Source organism: Bos indicus x Bos taurus, chromosome X (genome assembly GCF_003369695.1).
Source record: "Bos indicus x Bos taurus breed Angus x Brahman F1 hybrid chromosome X, Bos_hybrid_MaternalHap_v2.0, whole genome shotgun sequence".
NCBI lineage: Eukaryota > Metazoa > Chordata > Mammalia > Artiodactyla > Bovidae > Bos > Bos indicus x Bos taurus.
Window position 1 is genome coordinate 5241449 of NC_040105.1, and position 26859 is coordinate 5268307.

Genomic DNA, 26859 nt, shown 5'->3' on the forward strand with positions numbered 1-26859 from the left:
CTTGAACATGTTAATAACCTTGGACAAGCAGTATGAGTTTTTAACAAGAATATATTGTGCATAAGCTGCAGTGAAAGAATTGTTAATTGTCTAGTATGTATCTGAAACGTACATTCAGATGTACATTGCATTCAGTTCAGTTCAGTCTCTCAGTCATGTCCGACTCTTTACGACCCCATGGACTGCAGCATGCCAGGCCTCCCTGTCCTTCACCATCTCCCAGAGTTACTCAGACTCATGTCCATCGAGTGAGTGATGCCATCCAACCATCTCATCCTCTGTTGTCCCCTTCTCCTCCTCCCGCCTTCAGTCTTTCCCAGCATCAGGGTCTTTTCCAATGAATCAGTTCTTCACATCAGTTGCATTATTTCTATATTTTGGTTCTTCTTTATATTTTTTAATCTTAAAAAAAAAGCAAAAAAGATGTATTTTTGGAGTAGGTGGTTCTGACTGTTGCATGCCAGGCTCCTCTGTCCATGGGATTGTCCAGGCAAGAACACTGGACTGGGTTGCCATTCCCTTCTCCAGGGCATCTTCCCAAACCAGGGATCGAACTCGGGTCTCCCACATTGCAGGTGGACTCTTTACCATCTGAACCACCAGGGAATTCCCAAGACAACAACAAAAAAAGACTTACTTTGGGAGTAGGTGGTTCTGTTGTCCGGTTCTGATTTACCCAGGGGAACAGTTGTGGCATGCGAGTTCTGGTTCCCTGAGCAGGGACTGAACCTGGGCTGCCTGCTGTGGGAGTGCAGAGTCTCAGCTACTGGACCTCCAGGGAGCTCCCGTGCTGATTCTTAATATTCTTACTTCTCTTCGTCTTCTGTCCATACCCAGCCCTCCCCCGTCGTTTTCCTCTTCCTTCTACTGCTCGTCTTTTTCACGCGGTGCCTTCTCATGACCTGTGCTCACCTGGTCGTGAGGTTTTTGCCCTATCGTTCATTAACATGCTCCCTACAATAGGGAGCTTTAGGAACTGTAGTTGAATACCTTTTTCTCTGGGCGCTAGCGGTAAAGAACCCGCCTGCCAATGCAGGAGACTTAAGAAATGCAGGTTCTATCCCTGGGTTGGGAAGATCCCCTGGAGGAGGGCACGGCAACCCACTCCAGTATTCTTGCCTGGAGAATCCCATGGACAGAGAAGCCTGGCCGGCTACAGTCCACGGGGTCACAAAGAGTCGGACATGACTGAAGCGACTTAGCACGCACGCGCCTTTTTCTTGAGAGAAGCAAACTCAGAGGTAAAAGGAGAGGCCGCTCCTGTTTGTAGAGCACCTCCCCGTCTCAGAGAGTGCCCCGGCTGCTTTCTGCTCAGGAGGGCACTGGGTCTCGTCTCGGCCCTTCAGGTGGACAGAGCGGGCCTCCCTTTGCAGGGAGGACTGTTCCAGCACGCCACGCAACGCTCACCAGACCTGAAGCCTGTGCAGGAGACTTGAACACGCGCCTAAGATACAGTTCTCTGTTTAGTAGAAACCGGGAGAGTAGTCTGGGGGCCTGGTTGAAGAAATAGAAGCCAAACGTAATCTTCACGGGTGGACATCTCCCCGCAGATCTTTATGTGGGGTTCCTACCAACATGTGGCCCGCTTCGCCCCTGGCTCTGTTGTGAACTGCTGTGTGCTCAGTTGCGTCCGACTCGGCGAGCCCGTGGACTGTAGCCCACCAGGCTCTTCTGTCCAAGGGATTTTCCCAGCAAGGAAACTGGAGTGGGTTGTTGCCGCGTCCTTCTCCGGGGGATCTTTGTGATCCAGGGTCAAACCCTCATCTCTGTACTGGCAGGTGGATTCTTTACCCCTGGCACCACCTGGCGTCAGGTCATTTATTCTGCCTCCTTATCCTGTTACTGTTGAGACGCTGAGTACTTAATATAAATAACAAAAAAAAATCCTTCAGAGAGAAAAACACTGCTGACAGGTGGGCAGCGTAACTCACCTTCCTTTCTTTTTCATATCTGCTTGCTTTGGAGCTGACATTTCCGTATGAAATACTCTTCTGTCTCAAAGCCGAATACCTCGGCTTCATTTCCTTCTCCAAGACCATGAATTCTTTCCAAGGAAACGCTGTTTTCCGTGGGGCCTTATTTCCATGTCGCCCGCTGCTTTGTAATTTACTTACGGTTCTCTTGTTGGATGAGAACACAGGTCCACCTTGTGTCTCCAACTTTGTTTTTCCTGTAAATTGCTTCTCCTCCCCACCTCCCACCTTGTTTAATTTCTCTGCAACCAGCGTGCTCTATACGTTTTCACGTGCGTCTCACGGTTCTCCGATTCCCCGCATGCACCGTGGTCATCGTGAGACAAACGTTTCTAAATCTGCTTCTCACGTGACACGTGGACAGGCACTTGGGCGTTCTGTGGGATGTCTGACACCGGTGAGTTGGTTGACACCTCAACGCTGGTTTCTGCTTTTTTTCCTGTTTCCGAAAACTCATAAAAAAGCACCGTGTATAGCGTCATTTATTTTTACTTCTCTCCTTAGGAAGGTTTTCTTTCTATCGTACAACCCATGTCCTTCTGAGGCAGTTTTTTTGTTTACATGTTTCCTCACATTTGCTTTGAAAATAAAATCGACGGACGTTTAGAAACGTTTAGTTGGAAAATAAAGCCACCTGGCTCAGCAGTTTCTAAACTTCACTGTGATCGAAACAAACTAACAAACAAAAAATGTTTGTATTCATTAAAGAGAACTCTTTTCAAAATGCGGATGGGATGATCTGGATGGAAGCAAAGAGAAAGGAAAGACGGGCGTGCTCTCGGTATGAAACGGACATCCCCTGGCATTTGATGAGGGCTGGTGGCTGAGGAAGGACCCAGAGGGAGAGAAGTGAGGTTCCGTGTCCCTGTAGCCACCCTGAGTAACCCCGATCATGCCGGTTGAGCTGCGTGGCAGGCGTGGGTATTGGTGTCTCGCCTTCAGCTCCAAGGCAGAGAGTTGGGAATAGACTGGGCTGGGCTGAGGATCGAGCTTCACTTTCAAAACGGCCCCATGGAGGTCACCCAGAGCCTGAATTCCAGTTGTCCATGCAGGTACCGCGGCTTCAATTCCTCATCATCTTTATGACCGGAGGAGATCAGGGCACGTGTCAAAGGAATGATCTGATGAATGAATGAAGTCTGTATTTTCACAACTTTTTTTTTTGTGGATTCTTTGCCATCTTTTTTGGGGGGTTCAAGATTCTTAAGTGCAGGACTTTCCTGGCAGTCCAGTGGTTCAGAATCTGCCTGCCAGTGCAGGGGACCCAGATTTGATCCCCAGTCTGTGAAGAGCTCACACGCTGTGGAGCAAAAAAAAAACCCGTGTGCCAGAACCTGTGAAGCCCGTGTTCCGAAAATCCATGCTCCACCACAAGAGCAGCTCCTGCCATCAGAAGCCTGTGCTTTGGAACCAGAGTGACCCCCTTTAGTAGCTCTCTTCAACTAGAGAAAGCCCATGCACAGCCACAAAGACCCTGTACAGCCAAAAATAGAAGGGAATAAAGTCAATGCACAATTGTACTTGGGGAAAAAAAAAAGATGTTTTAGTGTGATGTTTTACTGTTGTGTCCAAAAGTCCGAGGTGTGTTGTTCCAGCTCACCCACGGAAGCTGGCATTGCAAATACACTCCGGTGCAAGAGAGAGGGCCTGGCCGAAGGCTGTCACAAGAGCCAACAAGAAGACGTCAGGAGGCCGAGATCAGTGTGCTTAAACACAGCATGAGGCTTCACAGCTTGAGGGGCTTCAGACGGTGGGAATAAGGGCCAGGCGGATGGAACTGGGCTGCGGTCACTTCCGGCACTGGGGCACCAGGACTTACGAGTCCCTGCTTATAGACTCCATGATATGATGACAAGTCATCGTCTCTGTCGGCAAGCACGATGCTAGAATGGAATTTGAACCAAGCTCCTCCGTTTTCGTTCCTTTGCCTTCAGGCCCTGGCCCTTCTGTTCAGACAGCACCTTTGAAAGGGTCTGGTTTCTCACTCAGACCACAGTCTGTCCACCCATCCTGCTGGGAGAACACACGATGCGCGGTGGATCTTAAAAGTAGGAAAAGGCAGGCTCCGTCAGCCGGGTGCTTGATGCCCAGATGACACACGCTGGGATCCTGATAACCACCCCCACCCCCACCTCAGCTTTCTCTCTTGTCCCACGTGTGAATCCTGTTACTCCAGCATGGCGATATCAGCCTAGATTTTAAAGACCCACTTTATAGTAGAGGTGTCTCTATAGTCATGGCTGTGGTCTTTCCAGTAGGCATGTACAGATATGAGAGCTGGACCATAAAGAAGGCAGAGCACTGAAGAATCGATGAAGAACTTCAAAGAATCAAACTGTGGTGCTGGAGAAGACTCTTGAGAGTCGCTTGGACTGCAAGGTGATCAAACTGGTCAGTCTTAAAGGCAGTCAACTCTGAATATTCATTGGAAGGACTGATGCTAAAGCTGAAGCTCCGATACTTTGGCCACTGGATGTGAACAGCCAACTCACTGGAAAAGGCTTTGATTCTGAGAAGGATTGGAGGCAGAAGGAGAAGAGGGCAACAGAGGATGAGATGGTTGGATGGCATCACCGATTCCATGGACCTGAGTTTGAGCAAAGTCTGCGGGATTGTGAAGGACAGGGAAGCCTAGCATGCTACGGTCTGTGGGCTCACAGAGTCGGACACAACCTGGTGACTGAACCAACAACAAAGCAAGGAAGGAGAAATTGGTGAAAGAAACGTGAAAGTGTTGGTCTCTCAGTCGTGTCCAACTCTTGCCATGCAGATCTCCAGGCAAGAAGACTGCAGTAGGTTGCCATGCCCCCTCCAGGGAATCTTCCCAACCCAGGGATCAAACACGGGTCTCCTGCATCACATGCAGATTCTTTACCATCTGAGCCACCAGGGAAGACCAGAGAAACTGGGAACCAGTTATAAAAGAGAGTGGAGATAAAATCAAATGCAGAATCATTACATTAAATCTCTGTACTTTTCACATTGTAAGTGAAGTAGCCATCATTTTTAATAGTTCAGATAGATATTTAACGGGCTTCCCTGGTGGCTCAGTGGTAGAGGATCCATCTGCTACTACAGGTGACGTGGGTAGCATCCCTGACCCAGGACGATCCTGCCTGCCACGGGGCATCTAAGCCTGTGTGCCACACCTATTGAACCTGTACTCTTCAACAAGAGAGGCCACTGCAGAGAGAAGTCAACGCACTGGCTCTCCGCCCCTGGCTCTCTGCAACTAGAGAGAAGCCCACCCAGCAACAAAGACCCGGCACAGCCAAAAATAAAGAACATAAATGAATAGCTTTTTTCAGGTAGACTTTATGAGCCTGAAAGTTACACAACAGTACTTTCAACGACAGAGGGGATTTGGCTCCACGTATATTTTGCACAAGAAAAATTCTTTACAAATTAAGTAAAAAAAAAAAAAAAAAAAAAAAAATATATATATATATATATATATATATATATATATATATATATGTAATGTGAAAGGGCCTGTGACTTGGAAATGGAAGTCTTGGGTGTGGGTGCTGGGTTGACCTTTGAACTGTTGATCCTCAGCAAGTTCACTGTGACACGTGACTTGCAGCCAAACCATCCATGAAGAGGTAGCGGGAAAAGTGAGGCTTCCATGGTGTTACTTGGGGACCCTCACAGAGAGCTGCTCTGTGTGTGTGTGTGTGTGTGTGTGTGTGTGAAAGAAAGTAGCCAGTATGAATTTAGAGATGTCATAAATGTATATAGCCCTTGCTATAAGTCGCAATACATACACATTTCTCTTTTAGAACTTTATTCATGAGGCATTAATATGAATATTAATAGCGATTCTATGACTACAATAGTAATTCTCATTACTTGAGTAGTAAAACTGCGTGTAGTTTTTTTTTCCCACTTGATGGCAAGACAATAATGTTTAAGGCTTTCATAGGTTTTATAGATGACGGAGATTACAACTCTTTTAAAAAATGATTACATTTGTCCTTGAATGATAAAAAGGCACTGCAGTCAAATTAGTATTCAGTTGAATTTTTTTTTAATCCCAACTTTCTGAGCTGTTTCCTAAAGAATCATTGAGTATTTGCCACCTCTTTTGAAACCCACAAAATGATATTTAGGGAAGGATTCTGTTTCAGAAGGGCATGCAAAGTAAGTACGACTGAATGAGTGTCTGTAGAGTGCAGAATATCTAGAAAGTATAATACAGCTGGAGCTTTGATGGATCTCACGTTGAGAATATAGTGGAACTTTCTGAGGAGCTAGGTAAAGTTGAGACTTTGCCTGCCAACACAGGGGGTTCGGGTTCAATCCCTGGTCGGGGAGTTCAGATCCCAGATGCTTCATGGCCAGAAAACTAAACCATAAAACAGAAGCAGTATTGTTACAAATTCAATAAAGGCTTTAAAAGTAGTCCACATCAAAAAAAAAAAAAAAAAAAATACACGAAAGCAGTCTTTATTCCTTGAAGATAGTTCATGTGTGTGCTCAGTCACTTCAGTCGTGTCTGACTCAGTGCAACCCCATGGACTGTAGCCCGCCAGGCTCCTCTGTCCCTGGGATTCCCCAGGCAAGAATACCGGAGTGGGTTGCCATGCCCTCCTCCAGGGGATCTTCCCGATGCAGGGATCGAACCTGCATCTCCCGTGACTCCTGCATTGCAGGCAGTTTCTTTGCTTGCTGAGATACCAGGGAAGCCTAACCGGAACCTTGGTTAATTACTGATCCACATGATCAGATTTGCTGCCTGGCTGATCTCCAAGTTAGTGAATCAGCCAGAAAGCATGGATCCTGCAATTTACAACTGGGGCGCATCTCTTGATCAACCAACTTTGGATCAAAGTTTTAGAAGATTAAAGCATGTTTCACTCAGGAATGACCTTTAGTCGTGCAGAATTTGTGTTTTATTTTTCACTATTCTTGAGTGTTAGGTCATAAATGTGAGCTAATGACAGAAAATGTGTGTAAGATTAACAGGTTAGGTGGATAGTAGACATGAAAATATGATCCTTTCCAGGGGACTTCCCAGGTGGTCTGGTGGTTGAATCCGCCTTCCAATGCAGGGGACGAGGGTTCAATACCTGGTCGGTTAACTAAGATCCCGCAGGGTGCAGGGCGACAGGCCCATGTACTGCAACTCGAGAAAGCCCGCATGCTGCCAGGAAGGCCCAGCTCAGCCAAAATTGAAGGGAAAAAAAAGGATGGGTTCAGTTCAGTCGTGTCCGATTCTTTTCGACCCCGTGAACGGCAGCACACCAGGCCTCCCTGTCCATCACCAACTCCCAGAGTTTGCTCAAACTCATGTCCATTGAGTCAGTGATGCTATCCAACCATCTCATCCTCTGACATCCCCTTCTCTTCCTGACTTCAATCTTTCCCAGCATCAGGGTCTTTTCCAATGAGCCAGCTCTTTGCATCAGGTGGCCAAAGGATTGGAGCTTCAGCTTCAGCATCAGTCCTTCCAATGAATATTCAGGACTGATTTCCTTTACGATTAACCAGTTAAAAAAAATTTTTATTTTTAATTTGCTATTGCAGTGCATAATAAATCAGCATTATCTCTTCTGGGCCTCTTCATGGATCACTGCCTGGTCATGGCAAAGCTTGTGTAACTCAACAAAGCTCTGAGCCAGGCCGTGCGGGACCACCCAAGATGGACAAGTCATAGTGGAGAGTTCTGACAAACTGATCCACTGGAGGATGGAATGGCAAACCACTCCGGTATTGCCTGAAGACGCATGAAAGGGTGAAGAGGGAAAAAGAGACGACACTGGAAGATGAGCCTCTCAGGTTGGAAGGTGTGCAGTGGAAAAAAAAAATCACCTGATATTTTCTTAGCTCCTGTCTTTGTGTCATGGTGCTCAGATCCTTCTGCAAGGATCTACAGGTAGTTCTTTCTATAAAGGAATCCTGGGAAGAAACTGTATAACTTTATTTTCACTCAGTAATTCAAAACACATCTGCTCTATCAGTTCAGTTCAGTCCAGTCGCTCAGCCGTGACCTACTGTTTGCGACCCCGTGGACTGCAGCACCCCAGGCCTCCCTGTCCATCACCAGCTCCTGGAGTTTACGAAAACTCGTGTCCATTGAGTCGGTGATGCCATCCAACCATCTCATCCTCTGTCATCCCCTTCTCCTCCCACCTTCAGTCTTTCCCACCATCAGGGTCTTTTCCAGTGAGTCAGTTCCTCGAATCAGGTGGCCAAAGGATTGGAGTTGCAGCTTCAGCGTCAGTCTTTCCAATGAATATTCAGGACTGATTTCCTTTGATGGACTGGTTGGATCTCCTTGCTGTCCAAGGGACTCTCAAGAGTCTTCTCCAGCACCAACATCTGCTCTATAAATTAAGATAAACTACACTCCCTGTGATTTCCTGTTGTATTTGGTCACAATCATGACCACTTATGGACTCATTGTCATTCCTTTGAGATTGCCGATTGGGAATTGCGTATCTTTTTACACCGTGTTTCACTCTGTGGGCTTCTCACTGCAGTGGCTTCTCTTGTGGCTTCTGAGCACAGGCTCGGTAGTTTTGGTGCGTGGGGCTTAGTTGCTCCGAGGCATGTGGGATCTTCCTGGACCAGGGATGGAACCTGTGTCCTTGGCATTGGCAGGCAGATTTCTTACCCACTGAACCACCAGGGAAGTCCCTGGGAATTGCATATCTTGGAGTGTTCATTGCAGTGCTGTTTATCAAACGTGTGTGTGCCTGCTCAGCTGCTTTAGTCGTGTCCGACTCTCTGAGACCCCATCGACTGATGCTCACCAGGCTCCTCTGCCCACGGGATTTCCCAGGCAGGAATACTGGAAGGGGTTGCCATGCCCTTCCTCCAGGGGATCTTCCCAACACAGGGACTGAAGCCATGTCTGAGTGGGTAGCCTTTTCCTTCTCCAGGGGGATCTTCCCAACCCAGGGATCGAACCCAGGTCTCCCACATTGCAGGCAGTTGTTTACCAGCTGAGCCACAAGGGAAGCCCAAGAATACTGGAGTGAGTAGCCTGTCCCTCGGAGAAGGCAATGGCACCCCACTCCAGTACTCTTGCCTGGAAAATCCCATGGATGGAGGAGTCTGGAAGGCTGCAGTCCATGGGGTTGCTGAGGGTTGGACACAACTGAGCGGCTTCACTTTCACTTTTCACTTTCATGCATTGGAGAAGGAAATGGCAACCCACTCCAGTGTTCTTGCCTGGAGAATCCCAGGGACGGGGGAGCCTGGTGGGCTGCCGTCTATGGGGTCACACAGAGTCGGACACGACTGAAGTGACTTAGCAGCAGCAGCAGCCTGTCCCTTCTCTAGGGGATTTTAAACCGGGGGTCTCCTGCATTGCACGTGGATTCTTTACCAATTGAGCCACCAGGAAAGCTCTAAGTGGGAATTAGAGGGGGCTGACAAAAAAAAAAAAAAAAAAAAGCCCTCAAAAAACAGAACTGTTAAAGACACAGGGGTTCACAGAGCACCTAGCTTGGAAAGAGCAGAGTGTGAAGCTTGTGGGGAAAACGAGACAGGAAGAGGCTGTCCTGATGCTCGGGTTGCCCTTTCCCCGAGCTCAGGAAGAGGCTGTCCCGATGCTCGGGTTGCCGTTTCCCCGGGCCGTGTCTTCATGGTCCTTCTCAGTTGTGTTTGTCCTTGTGTTCATGAGATGGGGTGTCATTAGGGTGTATAGGATGTGATTGAGTTGCATATGTTTCCTGAGTTTCTCTCACATGCTGCCTGCTGCTGCTGCTGCTGCTGCTGCTGCTGCTGCTGCTGCTGCTGCTGATGCTAAGTCACGTCAGTCGTGTCCGACTCTGTGCGACTCCATAGATGGCAGCGCACTAGACTCCCCCGTCCCTGGGATTCTCCAGGCAAGAATACTGGAGTGGGTTGCCGTTTCCTTCTCCAATGCAGGTAGTTAAATCTGAGTACCTTGGTTGCAAGACTTATCGCATCCCCTTTAGCACTTGAACAGAATGTATCTGGAGTGATTGCAACACTGGTTCATCTGCTTCAGAACATGGGGGAAGAGTAACCACTTGCCTTTTTTAAAAAAAATTTTAAAATACCTGCAAAATTTACACTGGCCATAAACTGTAACAGCTGGGAAGGACAGTACTTGCTATCAACCTTTACCACTAGTGAGTTCATCAAGGTTCTGTGAATTTGCAATGATTTTTTTTTTTAACCGCTTGCCTTTTAAGGGGTCGCTGAGTTTTGGTCCTTCGCAGGATCTCCTAGTCTGCAGATAGCGTCCAGCTCCTGGAGGAACAACGTTGAGCTTCACTCCTCACCCCTGCCTCTTGGTTCTGAGACTTTTGCTTCCATTATTTTTTTTGGGGGGGTGGGCTACGCCCTTCCCTCCTGTCTCCCCTCCCCGCCATACTCCTCAGCCCTGTGGGGTCTTGATCAGCCCCCCAGTTATCCCCATCCCCTTAAGCCCCACAGCCCCTGCTCTGTTGACTGTGTTATGCTGCTCCCCGCCCTCCACGGTATCATTTGTGTTTGCACCGAAGGTGATGGTTTATCTTGTGTTTGCACCGAAGGTGATGGTTGATGAAAAATAGCCCTGTTGCTCTTGCTTGTCCTTGGGCTCAGCCTCCACCCCTCTCAACCTCCTCCGGGGAGCCGGAATCATCCATTATCTAAAATGCCTGATAAGGATTTCTAAAGCAGGAGTGGAAAGAAGAAATAATGAGGTCATCGTTCACCTCCACCCCCAAAGTCTTTTTGAGAGCCTGAGGTGAAGCTGGTGATCCTGAAAGGCAGGCTTTCTCAAGAAGGGGGATTTGCGGCCAGCTTTGCATATCAAAAGGAAAGCTGGGCGGCCAGCCGGTCAAGTCTGACTCAAGTCCTAGAATAGAGAGAGTGGAGGGTTACCTTTGAGGCTGGGATCAGCAGGCTTTTCCCGTCATGTGTCGACAGTGAATACTTTAGTCTTTGCCACCACTCCTCTCTGCGCTGTGCTGCAGAAGCTTCCGCCGGCAGTGCCTGAACCCACGAGGGTGTCCGTGTGCTTGTAAAAAGGTTGCTGAGGACTGAAATTTCAGTGTCAGTAATTTGCATGTGTCACCAAGTCTGCTTTTGATTTTCTTCAACGATTAAAAAAAAAGATTTAAAAGATATTCTTTATCTCTTGGGCCATAAAAAAAAACAGCAGGGCCTGGCCTGGATTTGGGTCTCCTTAGGCTAGTTTGCAGACCCCGTGATTTCAGTGAAGAGTCTCTCTGCGTAAAAACTTTAGGCAGGTACAGGAGGCAAGGAAGGAAAGAGCTGTTTATTCTATTTTTTATTTTTTTGATCCTAAATATTTTATTTCACTTTTTTATAATTTTCTTTCTTTACTGGTGGCTGTGCTGCGTCTGTGTCGCTGCTGAGGCTTCTCTGTAGTTGCAGCAAGCGGTGGCTCATTTCTAGTTGCCGTGCGCACGCTTCTCATCATGGGGGTTGTCTGGTCGTGGAGCACAGGCCCTAGGGCTCCTGGGCTTCTGTAGTTGCAGTTGCCAGGCTCCAAGACAGGCTGACAAGTTGTGGCACACAGGCTTAATTGCTTTGAGGCATGTGGGATCTTCCCTGGACCAGGAATCAATCCCACATCTCCTGCTTTGGCTGGCAGATTCTTTACCGCTGAGCCACCAGAGAAGCCTGTAGTTCATTTTGTTTTAGGTTGGCGTATAATTGAAAGAAATGATGCTGAAGTTCCAATCGTTTGGCCACCTGATGCAAAAAAACTGACATTGGAAAAGACCCTGATGCTGGGAAAGATTGAAGGCGGGAGGAGAAGGGGGCAACAGAAGATGAGGTGGTTGGATGGCATCACTGACTCCATGGACATGAGTTTGAGGAAACTCAGGGAGTTGGTGAAAGACAGAGAAGGCTGGCATGCTGCAGTCCGTGGGGTCGGATATGACTTACCAACTGAACAGCAATAACTGCTTTATAATGTTGTGTTAGTTTCTGCTGTACAACTGGGAATGCCCGACTGAGTTGAAGTGCTGGAGAGGAGGCTGGCTGCCCTTTTCCCTCGAGGGCCTCCGTTAGGAGCCACCTTGGCACAGAGGAGACCAGGTTTGTTGTAGGGATTCTCTGTGGGGGACGGTCAGGCTTCCCTGGTGGCTCAGTGCCAACGCAAGAGGTGTGGGTTTGATCCCTGGGTCGGGAAAGATGCCCCAGAGGAGGGCATGGCAACCCACTCCAGTATTCTTGCCCAGAGAATCCCACAGACAGAGGAGCCTGGCGGGACTACAGTCCACGGGGTCGCAAAGAGTCAGACACAGCTGAGCGACTCAGTACACACAGGAGTGTGTGCACTGGAGACGCAGGAAGCAGCTCCTGGGGGTGACTCAGTGTGGTGGTGTGTGGCAAGGGGTAAGGGGAGGTTTCAGCAGAGGCGGTGGGCTGGACACGGGGGGACATTCGGAACAGGAGGAACAGGACGGGAGGAAGCAGTCCTTCCAGCAGCTGACTTGTGGAAGAGACGGGTATATTTCATGCATTTTCTCCTGAATTACCTCAGTATGGATATTCATTATTTTTAATCTCTCACTCACCGCTGGGAGTTATTTGCAAATATAGTCCTTTTTTTTTTTTTTCCCTGGCTGCAAAACCAACTGGTGTCATTTCAAGGGGCTCCGAGGAGCTCTGGTAACCCCGGTCCTTCATGTCAGGGCAGAGGAGAATTCAGCGAGAGCAAAGTGGTAGGTAAGAATGATTTAATGGAATAGGATGCTTCCGAGGCTTCCAAGCGGGTGGGCGGGAAATGCCACCCTGAGAACGCAGTGGGCTGCAGTTTTATACTCAGAGGAAGGGGCTGGGGGAGAAGACTTTTTCTCTTGAATCATCATCAAGTTCCTTCTTCCTCTTGAACAAGATCGTCTCTTCCATCATCATGAGTTCCTCCCCCAGGTAGGGCAGGGAAATTTGTCCCCGTGTGGTCAGGCCGCGACTGTCGTAAAGCACTTTGGAGAAATATTTTCAGGTCCGAGTATGAGGATCTTTTGTTTTGAAAAGTCACCTTCCCATAAATGATTTTTTCTTATGTTTTTTTTCTTATATTTTCAAAACAGAGCCTGTTTTGAAAGTCATTAACTTACTGAGTTGGTGATGGACAGGGAGGCCTGGCGTGCTGCAGTCCATGGGGTTGCAAAGAGTCGGGCACAACTGAGCGACTGAACGGAACTGAACTCACTGAGCTCCTGGGACAGGATGTGGGGCTCCTGCCGCCATTGTTTCATAGTTTGGGGGCGCATCCCATGCTTCAGTAGCATGCTTTTGTTGCTACGCAAGCCAGCTTGGTTTTGTGGTTAAGCCACCCTGCTTTCCTGAGGAATCATTAACGTACAGGAGTTTCCCATAATTTTCCACGTATAATCCCGTAGTGGGATTAAGCGTTTAATTGCCTCTTTTGTCCCTTCATTCTGTTCCTATCGGCTGTGCTGCATGGCTTTTGAGATCTTATTTCCGTGACAAAGTTTATAAGATCTTAGTTCCCTGACCAGGGATTGAACCTGGGCCCTCAGCAGTGAAAGGGCCAAGTCCTAACCACTGGACCACCAGGAAGTCCGAGTGATATAGTTCGTTTCTTCACCTCCTTTTATCACCCAAGATCTAGCCTCTCCGCCAAAAAACAGGTGGTTGATGATTCTTTATTTTTATTCTTTATTTATTCTTTTTTCTATATGTTATGGTATATTATTTATGCCTCAGTTATATTTTAAAGGACCTAACGACCCAAACTCACGTGTTCTTAAGTGAGCCTTTGCATGCATGCACGTTCAGTCATGTTTGACTCTTTGCAACCCCATGGACTGTAGCCCACCCAGCTCCTCTGTCCATGGGATTTTTCCTGGGCAAGAATACTTGAGAGAGTTGCCATGCCCACCTCCAGGGGATCTTCCAGACCCCAGGATCGAACGTAGGTGTCCTCCATTGTAGGCCGATTCTTTACCGTCTGAGCTACTAGGGAAGCCCTGAAATACATATATGTGTGTGTGTGTGTGTGTGTGTGTGTGTGTGTGTGTGTGTGTGTGTTTTCTTTTTCTGAGAAGCTGCTTTAGACTGAACGGTGTCACCCCCAGAAATCATATGTTGAGATCCTGACACTTAGGGCCTCAGGAGGTGATGGTAATTGGAGATGCGGCTTTAAGGAAGTAATGAAGGTAAGATGAGGTCATTAGCTTGGGCCCTAATTCCTTCTGACCCATGGCCTTATAAGAAGAGATGCAGACACAGACACACCCAGAGGGACGACTGCACGAGGACCCAATGAGGAGACAGCCATCTCCACGCCCAGGAGGTGGGACTTATGGGTAGCCAACCTGCCTGCACGTTGATCTCGGGCTGACAGCCTCCAGAGCCGTCAGGTCCGTTTGTGTTGTGGAAGCCTCCAGTCTGGGGTGCTGTGTTGTGGTAGCACACTCATACAGAAGCATTTTGGGATTTGTAGGCCCCTGGGAGATTGGGATGAGTAGCCCAGGCGTGATTACAGCATCCATTCTCTTTACAACACTGTCTTTCTTTATATTCTCAGAATTGGATTACAAGTTTCAAGTCCACTTCAAAAAAATTTTTTTTAATCAATAAGGTAATAAACTTTCTAGACTTTTAGCAGTAATGTGGATGTGAGTTCAGTCCCTTCGGTCATGACCGACCCTTTGCGACCCTGTGGACTGTGGCCCGCCAGGCTCCTCTGTCCATGGGATTCTCCAGACAAGAATACCGGAGTGGATTGCCATTTTCTTCACTAGGGGATCTTCCCAACCCAGGGATTGAACCCACATCTCCTGTGTTGAAGGCAGATTCTTTACCACGGATCCAACAAGGAAAGCCCTGTGGCAGTAATATTAGATGTCAAAATACACAGAAGTATATCATAGTTTTGAATGAATATAAATTAGAAATGTAGCATTTGATTCATACTAAGTCAAACAAGTCGAATCAAAATGTCATCAATTTTTTAGATAGGCAGAAACTTTTAAGTTTTCTAAAATATATAGATTATATTGTACATACTATTTATACGTGTGTGTGTAGTGCTTTAGTTACTAAATTGCATCTGACTCTTGGGAGCCCACAGACTGTAGCCGTCCCGGCTCCTCTGTCCAGGCAAGAATACTGGACTGGGTTGTCATTTGCTTCTCCAAGGAATCTTTCCGACCCAGGGATTGAACCCAGGTCTGCTGCATTGGAGGTGGATTCTTTACCAACTGAGCCACCAGGGAAGCCCCATATGTGTGTGTACAGAAGCTTTTCTACTACACTTGATAAAGCCTTGAGAAAGAACAACAACAAAACAACAAAAAAAAGATGGAGAAATTGGAAAACATAAACCGAGAGAAATGGGAGCACTGAATATGAAATAGAAAAAGTGGAACAGACAAGATAGAAGTAAAAGATCATCGTATAGTCCTGTTGTTTTTAAACACGGATACTCAGTACAGATGCCCAGTATTGAGGCAGTCCGAGCACCTGGACAAGAGTTCCCAGACACAGGGCGTTTCAGAAGGGAGTGAAAAGCTTGCTAAGAACAAAGAGCAGAGATAAAGTGGGCAGTGTGAGTGCTTCAGGCCAACCTCCCGACAGACAGTTTTCATGGGTTAACAGCCAATGTTTATAGTCTCAAGACAGAAAATTCCTGTTGGAAGGCTGGCGTTAGGTGACTGGTTTGGGGGTGTTTACTGGAGTGTGCATCTCTGCCTAATAGGCAGTGAGGAAGCTTGTGAGTAATGATCGGGGGCTTTTGGCAATGATTACAAAGGGGCTCCGTCAGCTTTGGAGGCGTCGTTGTTGCAAGGCCTTGCTCCTGTGGCCCGGGGTAGGACTCAACGCCCAAGTATTGCCTTCCCCCCCAACCGCAGAAGCTCCGTAGGTGTTTGTAATCAATACACATCCTTTGTCTTGCTGGGTATCTCTGAGCTCTTGATTAAGATGGGCACACAGCTGGTGACCATGCAGGCACACAGGTCAGCAGGTGTCAGTCGGGCTGGCTTGGATGATATTTGGGTGTCACGCATCACCAAGGTGGGGGTGTCCAGCACGTAGGTCCCCCAGAGGCCTCTGGAGTACAGCTGACTTCGCTGAGTCCCAGAAGTCTAGGGTTTCCTCCTCTGCTCTGAAGTCTCAGAAACTTGTTCCCATCGGAAGCCAGCGGGGGCTGGGTTCTCTTTAGGTTTGACTCCACCGTCCATCCATAAGATCAGTGAAAGGATCGGTCAGACTTCAGCCCTCTCATCTGCCGTTAAGCATCGTTCTTCTTTCTTTACTGACTTATGCAGGCTGCGGTGGGTCTTCCTTGGTGTGCGTGCTTTCTCTAGTTGTGGCAAGTTGGGGCGATTCTCTAGCTGCGGTGTGCGGTCTACTCATTGTGATGAGGACTCTGGTTGTGGAGCATGGGCTCTAGGCGCTCGGGCTTCAGTACTTGTGGTACACAGGCTTGGTTGCTCTGCGGCTTGTAGGATCTTCCTGGACCAGGGTTGAACCCGTGTCTCCTGCATCTGCAGATGGATTATTAACCACTGGGCCCCCAGAGAAGCCCTGAACATCATTATTCTAAAGACGATGTTCAACATTCAGGAGACTTTGGCCACCTGATGCGAAGAGCTGACTCATTGGAAAAGGCCCTGATTCTGGGAAAGATTGAAGGCAGGAGGAGAAGGGGACAACAGAGGATGAGATGGTTGGATGGCATCACGAATTCAACAGACATGAGTCTGAGTAAGCTGCGGGAGTTGGTGAAGGACAGGGAAGCCTGGCGTGATGCAGTCCATGAGGTTGAAAAGAGTCTGACACCACTGAGCGACTGAACAACAAAAGACACTCAAGTCCTTTAACAGACACCCTCACAAGGGTGTCTTCCTGCCCTGCAGACTGCTATGCGTGCGTGTGAGTCAGTCACTGTTATTACGTAGGTGCTGTTCCTGATGTTGTTATGGAGACAGACACGGCTCAAGTGACCTGCCTGTCTCCTCAAGGGCGGTTGGTCAGCACGATGCTTGGCAAATTGTGCTGTTGCTGTTGTTTTCCCTTCTTTCTATTCTCCTCTTCCTCCTCACTTTTCTCCCTCCCTTCTCTCCTCCTCCTTTGCAAGAGAAATACTGCAAAATAATTAAATACAAAATAAATAAAAGAAAGTTAATACAAATTAGTTTACAAAGAAGTTACATCCCAATAGTCTATTTAGAAATTAATTTGAAGTTGTGTGGTGCCTTTGAATCCAAATTTTAAGTGGAAGTCATGTTCCTGGTCCGTTTGCAAGCATCTGTTATAAGCCACGGGTAGCCTTGAAAGTAGTAAATAACTCAGCTGCATTTGTTTGATTTCAATATTGTGTATTTGGAAGTCAAACTATGACTTACAATTGTGCGGTTTGTATAGGCAATAAAAGTTTGTGTTTTGCACACCGACCAAGGAGCAAGGCAGCTTGCACATCACCCCTTCTCACTCACCCAGTATCACCCGCAAAGCCACTTTTGCTGGCTTCCGGGCTCGGCTCCCTGGACTCACATGACAGCTGCTTGTTTAGTTGTGGGAGGAGGGAGAATGCTCAGCGGTTCTAGAAACATTTTGAAAGTTGGGGTGAACAGGGTTGTTACTCAGAAGGAAATCTCACTGTTTCAGCTTTACCTATTTTTTTTTTTTTAATTGGTTACTTAATTATGTGCGTCTGTGCTGGGTCCTTGTCATTGGGTTGCAGCCACGCGTTCCGGGAAACAATTTCTGTTCACTCAGAAGGACAATGCAGATCGTGGCGTGCAGTTGATTACACCGGCGGGCCCAAGGCAGAGTCTCCTCTTAGCCAAGGACCCTGACCAGTTTTTGTGAAAACCTGATATATACCCTAAGTGTACGTGCCCAAATCCACCTCCCCAAATTCCCTGAAACTAGTCTGAACAAAGGAAAAGAAAGATACAATCAAAGGTATCCCAAGATTCATATGTCGTAAGCCTAGCTAGTTAAACAGAGGACATTTATCAATAGGCCTGTGGTCATATCCTGATAAATATAATGGAATTTATGACTTTGTTCTGTTACAGAGATAATTAGCATATTCTTTTAGGCGACTGAGAGTCCAAGTCCTGAGGCTTTTTTATTGGAGGGTCTGGTTTTCCATTGATACGCCATTTCCATAGACACACCAGGGCGCAAAGTTCAGAGTCCATTGGGAGGGAGACCGTGCGTGTAGCCTAATCTTGGAATCCTGGCCTAAGACGGAGTCCAGCTCTGTCTGTTTCCTCCTTCAACCCCACGGACTGTAGCCCGCCAGGCCCCTCTGTCCATGGGAGTCTCCAGGCAAGAATCCTGGAGTGGGTTGCCATGCCCTCCTCCAGGGCATCTTCCTGACCCGGGGATCGAACCTGTGTTTACAAAGACGGAAACTGGAGCACGGGAGACGCGCAGCCTTTCTTCCCATTCCCTGCCTTCCTTGTCGGTCGCAGCAGGACTCCTTTCTTTCGTTCCTTTGCTGCAGCCCCACAGTAATCCTTTTACGGCTGGGAACCAGAAATGCCTGCATAAGAACCTGAGGACAAACTCCCTGAGGCTTCCTCAGGGCCGGGGGCGGGGCAGGGTGGGGGAGTGGGAGCTTATTCCCCAGGTTCCCCGGGGCGGGAAGGGCGTCCCTGAGCTGCTATGGTCCTCTCACCCCGGAATTCCCCCAGGGGTCCTCTGAGGGTGAGGGGTGTGCAGAAATGGAGTCCCGGAACAGGCTTCTGAGGCCAGGGGTCCAGGCTGGGACAGTGGGAAGGGGGTGCGTTGGGAAAAGCTGGGGTGGGGGGGGGTGGGTCCCGGCACCACTGACTAGGGTGGCCTGGGAGTTGTTAGTGAGAAAGGGAAGGGAGTGGAACCCACCTACCACTGTGGGGTAGGAAGAGGCTCCCAGAGCAAAGGGATTCCCTCCAATAAGCCCCAGTGCGAGTGTGTGAAGGCAGGTTGCTCACACGGCAAAGCACACCGCTTGAAAACATCCTTGGCTCCAATCCTTTGGCCACCCGATGCGAAGAGCCGACTCTTTGGAAAAGATCCTGACATTCCCACCAAACAAACAACAGGTTTGCGACTCATTTTTCAGTCGACATCATTTTGGTGAAAATAAGTTGGTCATTGGAAAAGACCCTGATGCTGGGAGGGATTGAAGGCAGGAGGAGAAGGGGATGACGGAGGAGATGGCTGGATGGCATCACTGACTGGATGGACATGAGTTAGAGTAAACTCCGGGAGTTTTTGATGGACAGGGAGGCCTGGCGTGCTGAGGTTCATGGGGTTGCAAAGAGTCAGACATGATTGAGCGACTGAAGAAGCACTTTATGCAAGATGCCAGGGGGTGCTGTGACAAGCTCACCGTGTCCTGGATGGCATGCATTCATGCTGAGGGCTGTGACTAAGGACGAGCAGTGACTCGCAGGGTGAAGAGTCTGGGGGCAGGGGAGGGACTTCCCGGCTGGTCCTCTAGTGAAGACTTCGCCTTCCACTGTGGGAGATGCAGCTTCCATCCGTGGGGGAGGAGTGAGGAGTCCACATGCCCCGGGGCCAAAAATCCAAACCAGAACACAGAAGCAGTATTGTAACAGATTCAGAAAGACTTTAAAAGTGGTCCATGTCAAAAAAAAAAAAAAATCTTAAAGAGATGGGAGGTAAGAATGGCAGTCGGTTTTATTGGGATTCCAATAGCTGTCAGTCACCAGAACAATGGATTTGTGGAGACTGCACTCACCAGAAGATCTCTAGTGCACCTCTAGGTATGAGGGGGAGAGACAGAGGGGCGGGGGGACCCCCACCCAGATAGAGAGACAGGGGTGGGGGACCCCCACCTGGAGGGGGAGAGACAGAGGGGTGAGGGGACCCCCACCCGGAGGGGGAGAGACAGAGGGGCGGGGGGACCCCCACCCAGAGGGGGAGACAGGGGCGAGGGGATCCCTCATGGGACCCCCACCCGGAGGGGCAGACACAGAGGGGCGAGGGGATCCCTCATGGGACCCCCACCCTGAGGGAGAGACAGAGGGGCGAGGGAACCTCCACCCAGACGAGGAGAGACAGAGGGGCGGGGGGACCCCCACCCGGAGGGACAAAGGGGGAGAGACAGAGGGGCAAAGGGACCCCCACCCAGAGGGGGAGAGACAGAGGGGCGAGGGGACCCCCACCTGGAGGGAGAGACAGGGGCGAGGGGACTCCCACCCAGAAGGGGAAACACAGAGGGGTGGGGGATCCCTCAGGGACCCCCACCCAGAGGGAGAGACAAAGGGGCGAGGGGACCCCTACCCGGAGGGAAAGACAGAGGGGTGGGGGGACCCCCACCCAGAGGGGGAGACACATAGGGGCGGGGGATCCTTCTTGGGACCCCCACCCGGAGGGAGAGACAGAGGGGCGAAGGGACCCCCACCCGGAGGGGGAGAGAGAGGGGCGAGGGAACCCCCACCCGGAGGGGAAGAGACAGAGAGGCGGGGGGACTCCCACCCGGAGGGGGAGAGACAGAGGGGCAAGGGGACCCCCACCCGGAGGGGGAGAGACAGAGGGGTGGGGGACTCCAACCCAGAGGGGGAGAGACAGAGGGGTGGGGGGATCCCCACCCAGAGCGGGAGAGACAGAGGGCCGGGGGGAGCCCCACCCAGAGCTTCCACACTCCCCAGCATGCATGTGGGAAGAAGAATTGCAGAGCAAAGAGGTGAGCCCCCGTGAGGAATTGCTCTGTTTTCTCATCTGAAATGACTCTGTGGCCAAGATGCAAGGGTCTCCCCTAGCTTATTCAGAGAGGGATCCCCTGTCAGATCCGGTGCATTAAACCATCCTGCAATGCAGGAGACCCGAGTTCCATCCCTGGGTCGGAAAGATCCCCTGGAGGAGGGCATGTCAACCCTCTCTGGCATTCTTGCCTGGAGACTCCCCTGGACAGAGGAGCCTGGCGGCTACAGTCCACGGGGTGACGAGTCACATGGGACGGAGGGACTCACACTTGTGTGGCTTCACGGAGCTTTCCTGTGGTTTGGGGCCTCTCTGGGGAGCTTTCAGGAGGTGGCCTACAGCCAGTTTCCAAGGGAACACACAGAAATGTGGGGGACCTCTTATTCTCAGCAGTCCCCTCTCTCTCCCGGACCTCTACTGCTGCCTGCCAGGTGTCTGCCCTGGACGCCTGCAGTGCTTCCTGTTTCTTAGCTGGGATGGAGCTGTAGCGGACAGGCCACACTCACTGCTCGCCTGCCCTGAGTTTTGGGGTGCTGGTCACTGTTTAGTTTCTCAGTCGTGTCCAACCCTTTTGCAACCCCACGGACTATAGGCCGCCGGGAGCCTTAGCCCATGGGAGTTCCCCCAGACAAGAACACTGCAGTGGGTTGCCGTTTCCTCCTCTGGGGGATCTTCCTGACCCAGGGATCGAACCCATGTCTCCTGCATTGGCCGGTGGATTCTTTACCACTGAGCCAGCTGGGAGGCCCTACTCACTAAATACACAGTATTTAGTATTTTCCTCCCCCAAACCTTGACTGGAAGCGATGTTTCAGGGGGAAGAAAATGGAGTTGATGTTGCTGCCTCTTAAATAAAATGTCTGTTTTTAGAGACGGTATTCTGGGCTTGCTGCTCATTGTTCACAGCCAAGGAAAAAGCAACTTGTGTTCAATTTTTCATTCCCAGTTACCAACCCACTTGTTACGGATGTTGAAATCATTCCTGGGCAGACTTCCCTGATAGCTCAGATGGTAAAGAATCTGCCTGCAATGTAGGTGACCAGAGTTTGATACCTGGGTTGGGATGATCCCCTGGAGAAGGCAGTGGCACCCCACTCCAGTTCTCTTGCCTGGAAAATCCCATGGACAGAGGAGCCTGGCGGGCTATGGTCCATGGAGCACAAAGAGTCGGGCATGACGAGTAACTAACAGTTTCAGTTTTCCCTGTAAGTAACAGACTTAGACTTTTCAAAACCTGTTCTCGAGCTAGCAAAGCTCTGAGCTGGTGGCAACCATCTGTTTGTAACTGAGAAGGGCTGAACCACATTTGCCTGAATCTTTGGGGACTTGCAGCTTATGAACCATTGATTAGAAGCTCTATTAAGAGATAGACGCATACACACACACACACACACACACACACACACACACACAAACAGAGAGAGAAATGGCTACATGCAAGGACTTTTTGCAAACATCCTTTCAAATATAGAGAATGTAGATGCTCCATTGGGGAAGTGACAAATAGACTCACATTATACCAAAGTGAGATAATTGAGTATGTGAAACTGGTCATGGCAAGGATTTAATAGGCAAACTGTTCCTTCCAGGGTTCTTCTTAACCTCTTCTATTATGTTCGAGCCTTTTTAAACTTAAGATCAGGAGTAAAAAGATCCCAGACCCTCTAACCCATCTTTCTCTTTGCCCCGCCAGGGACAGTCTCTCCCACACCCTCTCAAAGTCCTGGTGCCCCAGAGAACCTTCATTAAAAGGGTGGTCTGCTACCCGTCACCTTCGCTTGGGGCTCTTCCCCGAACATAGTGACAGTGATACAAAGCTGAAAACGGACGTCTGGAGCTTGGAACGCCTTCTCTGCAATGCAGGTCACTTTTCTTCCTGTGATAGAAATCTCCTCTGTGCATCAGAAGACTGATTTCAGGGCCTGAGACGTCACGGACGCCAAGCCTCGCTTCTCAAGTCCTGTCTTAAATTATGAAACGCAGCTCGGGGACTTGAGTGTAGATGACCTGTCTCAGCAGAGCGAGGTCTGGCAAACAAGAGAATGCTCAAGAGTCAATAACTGCTCAAGTGCTTTCTCCTGACTCCGGAGGCTCTCAGATCCCGGCGTTAATGTGAAACCTCTCTGTTTCTCTCTCTCTCTTGCCCTAATACCGTGTATGTTTTTTTTTTAACATGGTCTCTGTCTCACTCTCTCTCTCTTCTATTGCTTGTAGATTTGCAGAGTTCTCTAAACGCCCGCAAATCCTGTTTCATTAATCATATTTCCATCAGTCCAACAGAGTAAAGCGTGCAAAGGCATCTTACTTGCATTGAGGTTAGAGACAGTCTAGAGAGGTTTCAGAATGAGATTGTGGTAATTTGGCGAGGGCGTGCTGGAACACACCCAGGCTTGATGTCCTCAGCCTTCTGCAGGACGATCCTGCTGTTCCCGCTGTCGAAAACACAGCAAGACAAGGGGAGGGGCGTAAGAAGTACAGCGTACTGTGTATAAAATAATGAGCTACAAGGAGATACTGTCCAGCACAAGAAATATAGCTAGTACTTTTTTAATAGCTATAAATGGAGTATGGGTTTCCACGGTGGCTCAGATGGTAAAGAATCTGCCTGCAACGCAGGAGACCTAGGTTCGATCCCTAGGTTGGGAAGATTTCCTGGAGGGGATGGTATGACTACGCACTCCAGTATTCTTGCCAGGAGAATCCCATGGACAGAGGAGCCTGGCAGGCTACAGTCCATGGGGTCGCAAAGAGTTAGGCAGGACAGAAGTGACTTAGCACACACATAGCCCTGACATGGCCCATCAAGGCTACGCAATCAAATTTTCTGTATTTTTAGGCACACAAGTGCCTAAATACAACGTGAATGGTTACTAGAGTTTTTAAACCAAATTGTAATGCGGGAAAATCTTTCGGGTAAACACTTCACTGGTTTTTATGAGAAAGGAATAACTGTTTTGGGAATTGATTCATCGAGTCAAGAAGCATAGAAGAGTTGGAGAAAGGCCACAATCTGTAGAAAGTCACGGTGAGAAGTGTAATATAAACGACATTATTGTTAGTCTGAGTCTTTTTTTTTTTTTAAGTAGGCCAGCTCTGTGCAGAGATTTCCCTTCTTGGTGGCATCGTGCGATGCCCATAAACCCTGTGTAAAGTGTAATTCCATAAAATAATTACATTCATGCTAGAGCTGACCAAGTGTCCCTGAGGGTGTGGCTTTGCATAAAGCTATCCTGGTTGTAAGTAGTCACCGCCCAGGTTTTGAACCCAGACGTCGTAATGCGTGTTCCACTTCACCTTGGCCACCAAATTCTAAAACCCACAGAGATCTTCCCAAATCTGTGCATGGTCTTTAGGGAGGTCGTGAGCATCTGCAGAGCACATGTGCCTGTGCATGGCTGCATTTTTCTCAGGGAAGACACCTCAATATTTCAAATTTCTCGAAGGTTTTATAAGCCGTACCAGCCACCTAAGAGAAAAAGCAGAGGAAATGGAAAACTTGTAAAACTCAGCAGAGAGGCAGTTTCCCGTCTTTCCTGTTTAAAAAATATGCTCTCAGAGAATGACCTTCAGAAAGCTTCTCTCTTTTTTTTCCACACTAGTAGCCTGTTTATTGATTTTTTTTTTTATGATGGCTGTGGAGATAACAGTAATTAAATGTGGTGGTGTTTCTTTATCATATGAATGATTTCTTTATCTTGCGCAACCATGTGAATGATTTATAAGTTTTGTAGCATTTCCAGCAGTCAAATATTAGATAGCAATTTGTCCTGATGGAGATCACTGGTGACGTTCCTTTCTTTCTCTCCAAGACCAACCCTCAATACTACAGAGCGTCTCTGAGCCTCTGATGGACTTAGTGTGTGAGCACGTGTCTGACTTTCTGTAACCCCAGAGACTGTAGCCCAGGAGGCTCCTGTGTCCATGGGAGTCTCCAGGCAAGGATACTGGAGTGGGTTGCCATGCCCTCCTCCAGGGGATCTCCTCCAGGGGATCTTCCCCACCTAGGGATCGAACCCGGGTCTCTTACGTCTCCTGCATTGGCAGGCAGGTTCTTCACTACTAGTGGCCCCTGGGAAGCCTGTGATGGACTTGGAGATGTTTTTATTCGGGAAAGATGCTACTGGGCTGTGTTCTGAAAAAAACGGCACCAAAAGTTCACATAGATAATCCTTTACAGAGTGCGCCCCCTGCTGCTGGCTGCTGTGGAATTGCGCGTCTTTGTGCCGTGGCCCCGTTTCTATGAGCGAAAATGGAACGCAGTGTCAGGGCCAGAATCTAAGAATAGACACACTCGGGAATAAGAAGCTAAAGCCTGGCCCCGCATCAGATGGAAGCCGGACGATACATCGGTGCCAGAGAAGAAGATAAATTAATGACTGAGAATTAAGGACCATGAGGCTGGGAAGATGGGCTGCTGTCCTTCAGGGTATGGCTCTCATTCAGTCCCTCAGTCGTGTCTGACTCTTTGTGACCCCATGGACTGCAGCACGCCAGGCCTCCCTGTCCATGACCAACTCCCAGAGTTCACCCAAACGCAGGTCCATTGAGTCAGTGATGCCATCCAACCATCTCATCCTCTGTCGTCCCCTTCTCCTCCCGCCTTCAATCTTTCCCAGCATCAGGGTCTTTTCCAGTGTATCAGGTCTTCACATCAGGTGGCCAAAGTATTGCAGCTTCAGCATCAGTCCTTCCACTGAATATTCAGGGCTGATTTCCTTTGTGGGGTCGCACAGAGTCGGACACGACTGAAGCGACTTAGCAGCAGCAGCAGCAGGGAATCAGGATGTGGTAGACGGGGTCAGAGATTGAATGTGGGACCGTGTGTCTGAGGAGACGGTTACCAGGTCCAAGCTCACTTTCTCGGTGAATCAGAGACGAGGTGTTGAGGCGAGGAATACGGCTTTACTCAGAGAGCAGACTGACCAAAGAGATGGCAGGGTAGTGTCTCAGAGTAACCATCTTATTGGGGTTCTGAGTGCCAGGTTCTTTCGTGGATGAAAAGAAAGGGGTAGGTGAGGAAACCAAGGAAAAAGGCCATTGATCTTGCAAATGTGTCCTACAATGGCAAGCCTCGGGGCAGGAGAGTGTGTTAATTCCTTCCTTCCTGCTGTCCCCAGGTGGACAGGGCTCTGAACAAACGTGCTTGCTTTAGTTTAAGGTCCAGGCAGAGGGGCAGGATGCTCTGAGGCAGGCCGTTTATGTATGATTATAACAACAAAAAGCAACGAAAAGCAAGTCAAGGAAACAGTTCCAACAGGGACTCAGAACTCGCCCTGCCCTTGCAGCAAGATGACCTGGGTCCTGAAAGCCCGACTCGAGGCGGGAAGGTCTTGTTGCAGGAAGAGGGAACCCCCACCCCTCGGGCCCCCGAGAGTGGGCTCTTGTCTAACCCTCGGAAATGAATTGTCCAAGGAGACACATACATGCTGACTGTCCTTGTTTAATGACGCGGGCGATGAAGCCCACCAGCCCAAGGAATGGACTTGGGAGACACCAAGTGCAGCGAGAAGTGAGGCTTTCGTGATGGTCTTTGCAAGATCAGCTGCCTGGTGGGGAGGCTCACCCAGAGTTGTTACAGCGGGGGTTTTTATCCACTTGGCCCACAAGTCCCTCATGAATTTTTTTATTGGGATGCCACAGGGTTAGCCATCTTCCTGAGAGGGTCACCTGGATTTTTTTTTTTTTTTTTACTCTCCCCAAGTCCTTCTTCTCGTTTTTATGTTTTGAATTTACCAGCAGAATGAAAATCCTCGGCATTTCAGTCTCTCCCCTTGTCTGGCTTTTCCTGCGCAAGGATCCTGAAAGGCTGTTTGGTCAGCAGGCTGTCCCTCTAGGCTGGTTGTCCCTGAAAACGGAGCACTTGGTGTTTTTTGGTTTCACTTCATAGCGGTGGCTGATGCTGCGTTCTCCAGGGAAGAGCTGCCTCGAGGCTGCATGCACCAGAGTGTCGCCTTCTGCGCTCTGGCCTCGGCAAGGAGGACGTGTGTGGCTCCATCAGGGAAGCCAAGCGACCAGCACAGGTGACCCCTGAGGTTCAGGGGTCAGGTGGCGGGGTGGGGGGTGTCTAACGTGAGATGCGCTGCTGGGAGCCGAGGTTTCTCCTCCTGACTTAGCGCTGAATTCCCCTCCTAGAGCAGAAGTCAGGGTCTAGAAGAGACGGACAGGATCCCTGAACAGGGACGGAGAAGAGAGGTGGACTGGGCTGCCCCTTCCAGGTGCCCAGCGTGGGTGGGTGCGTGCGTGGGGC

The 26859-nt window shown here is 49.3% G+C and overlaps 1 long non-coding RNA gene and 1 other non-coding gene across 6 annotated transcripts in view; one reads left to right on the plus strand and one right to left on the minus strand.

Moving 5' to 3' along the window:
• The window catches only part of LOC113886854, a 53288-nt gene that overhangs the window by 20379 nt on the left and 6050 nt on the right, over window positions 1–26859 (plus strand). The window contains exons 3-4 of one of the 5 annotated variants that reach the window (XR_003509569.1): window positions 22306–22475; window positions 24790–25038. The exons of 2 other annotated variants lie outside the window; for them this stretch is intronic. This is a non-coding gene — a long non-coding RNA (uncharacterized LOC113886854). Of the gene's footprint in view, window positions 1–22305; window positions 22801–24789; window positions 25118–26859 lie in introns of those variants that run through there. 2 more of the 5 variants (XR_003509568.1, XR_003509567.1) reach the window with 2 other exon arrangements.
• TRNAE-UUC lies at window positions 13427–13499 on the minus strand. Its single transcript has one exon. It is a non-coding gene; the product is annotated as a tRNA-Glu (tRNA).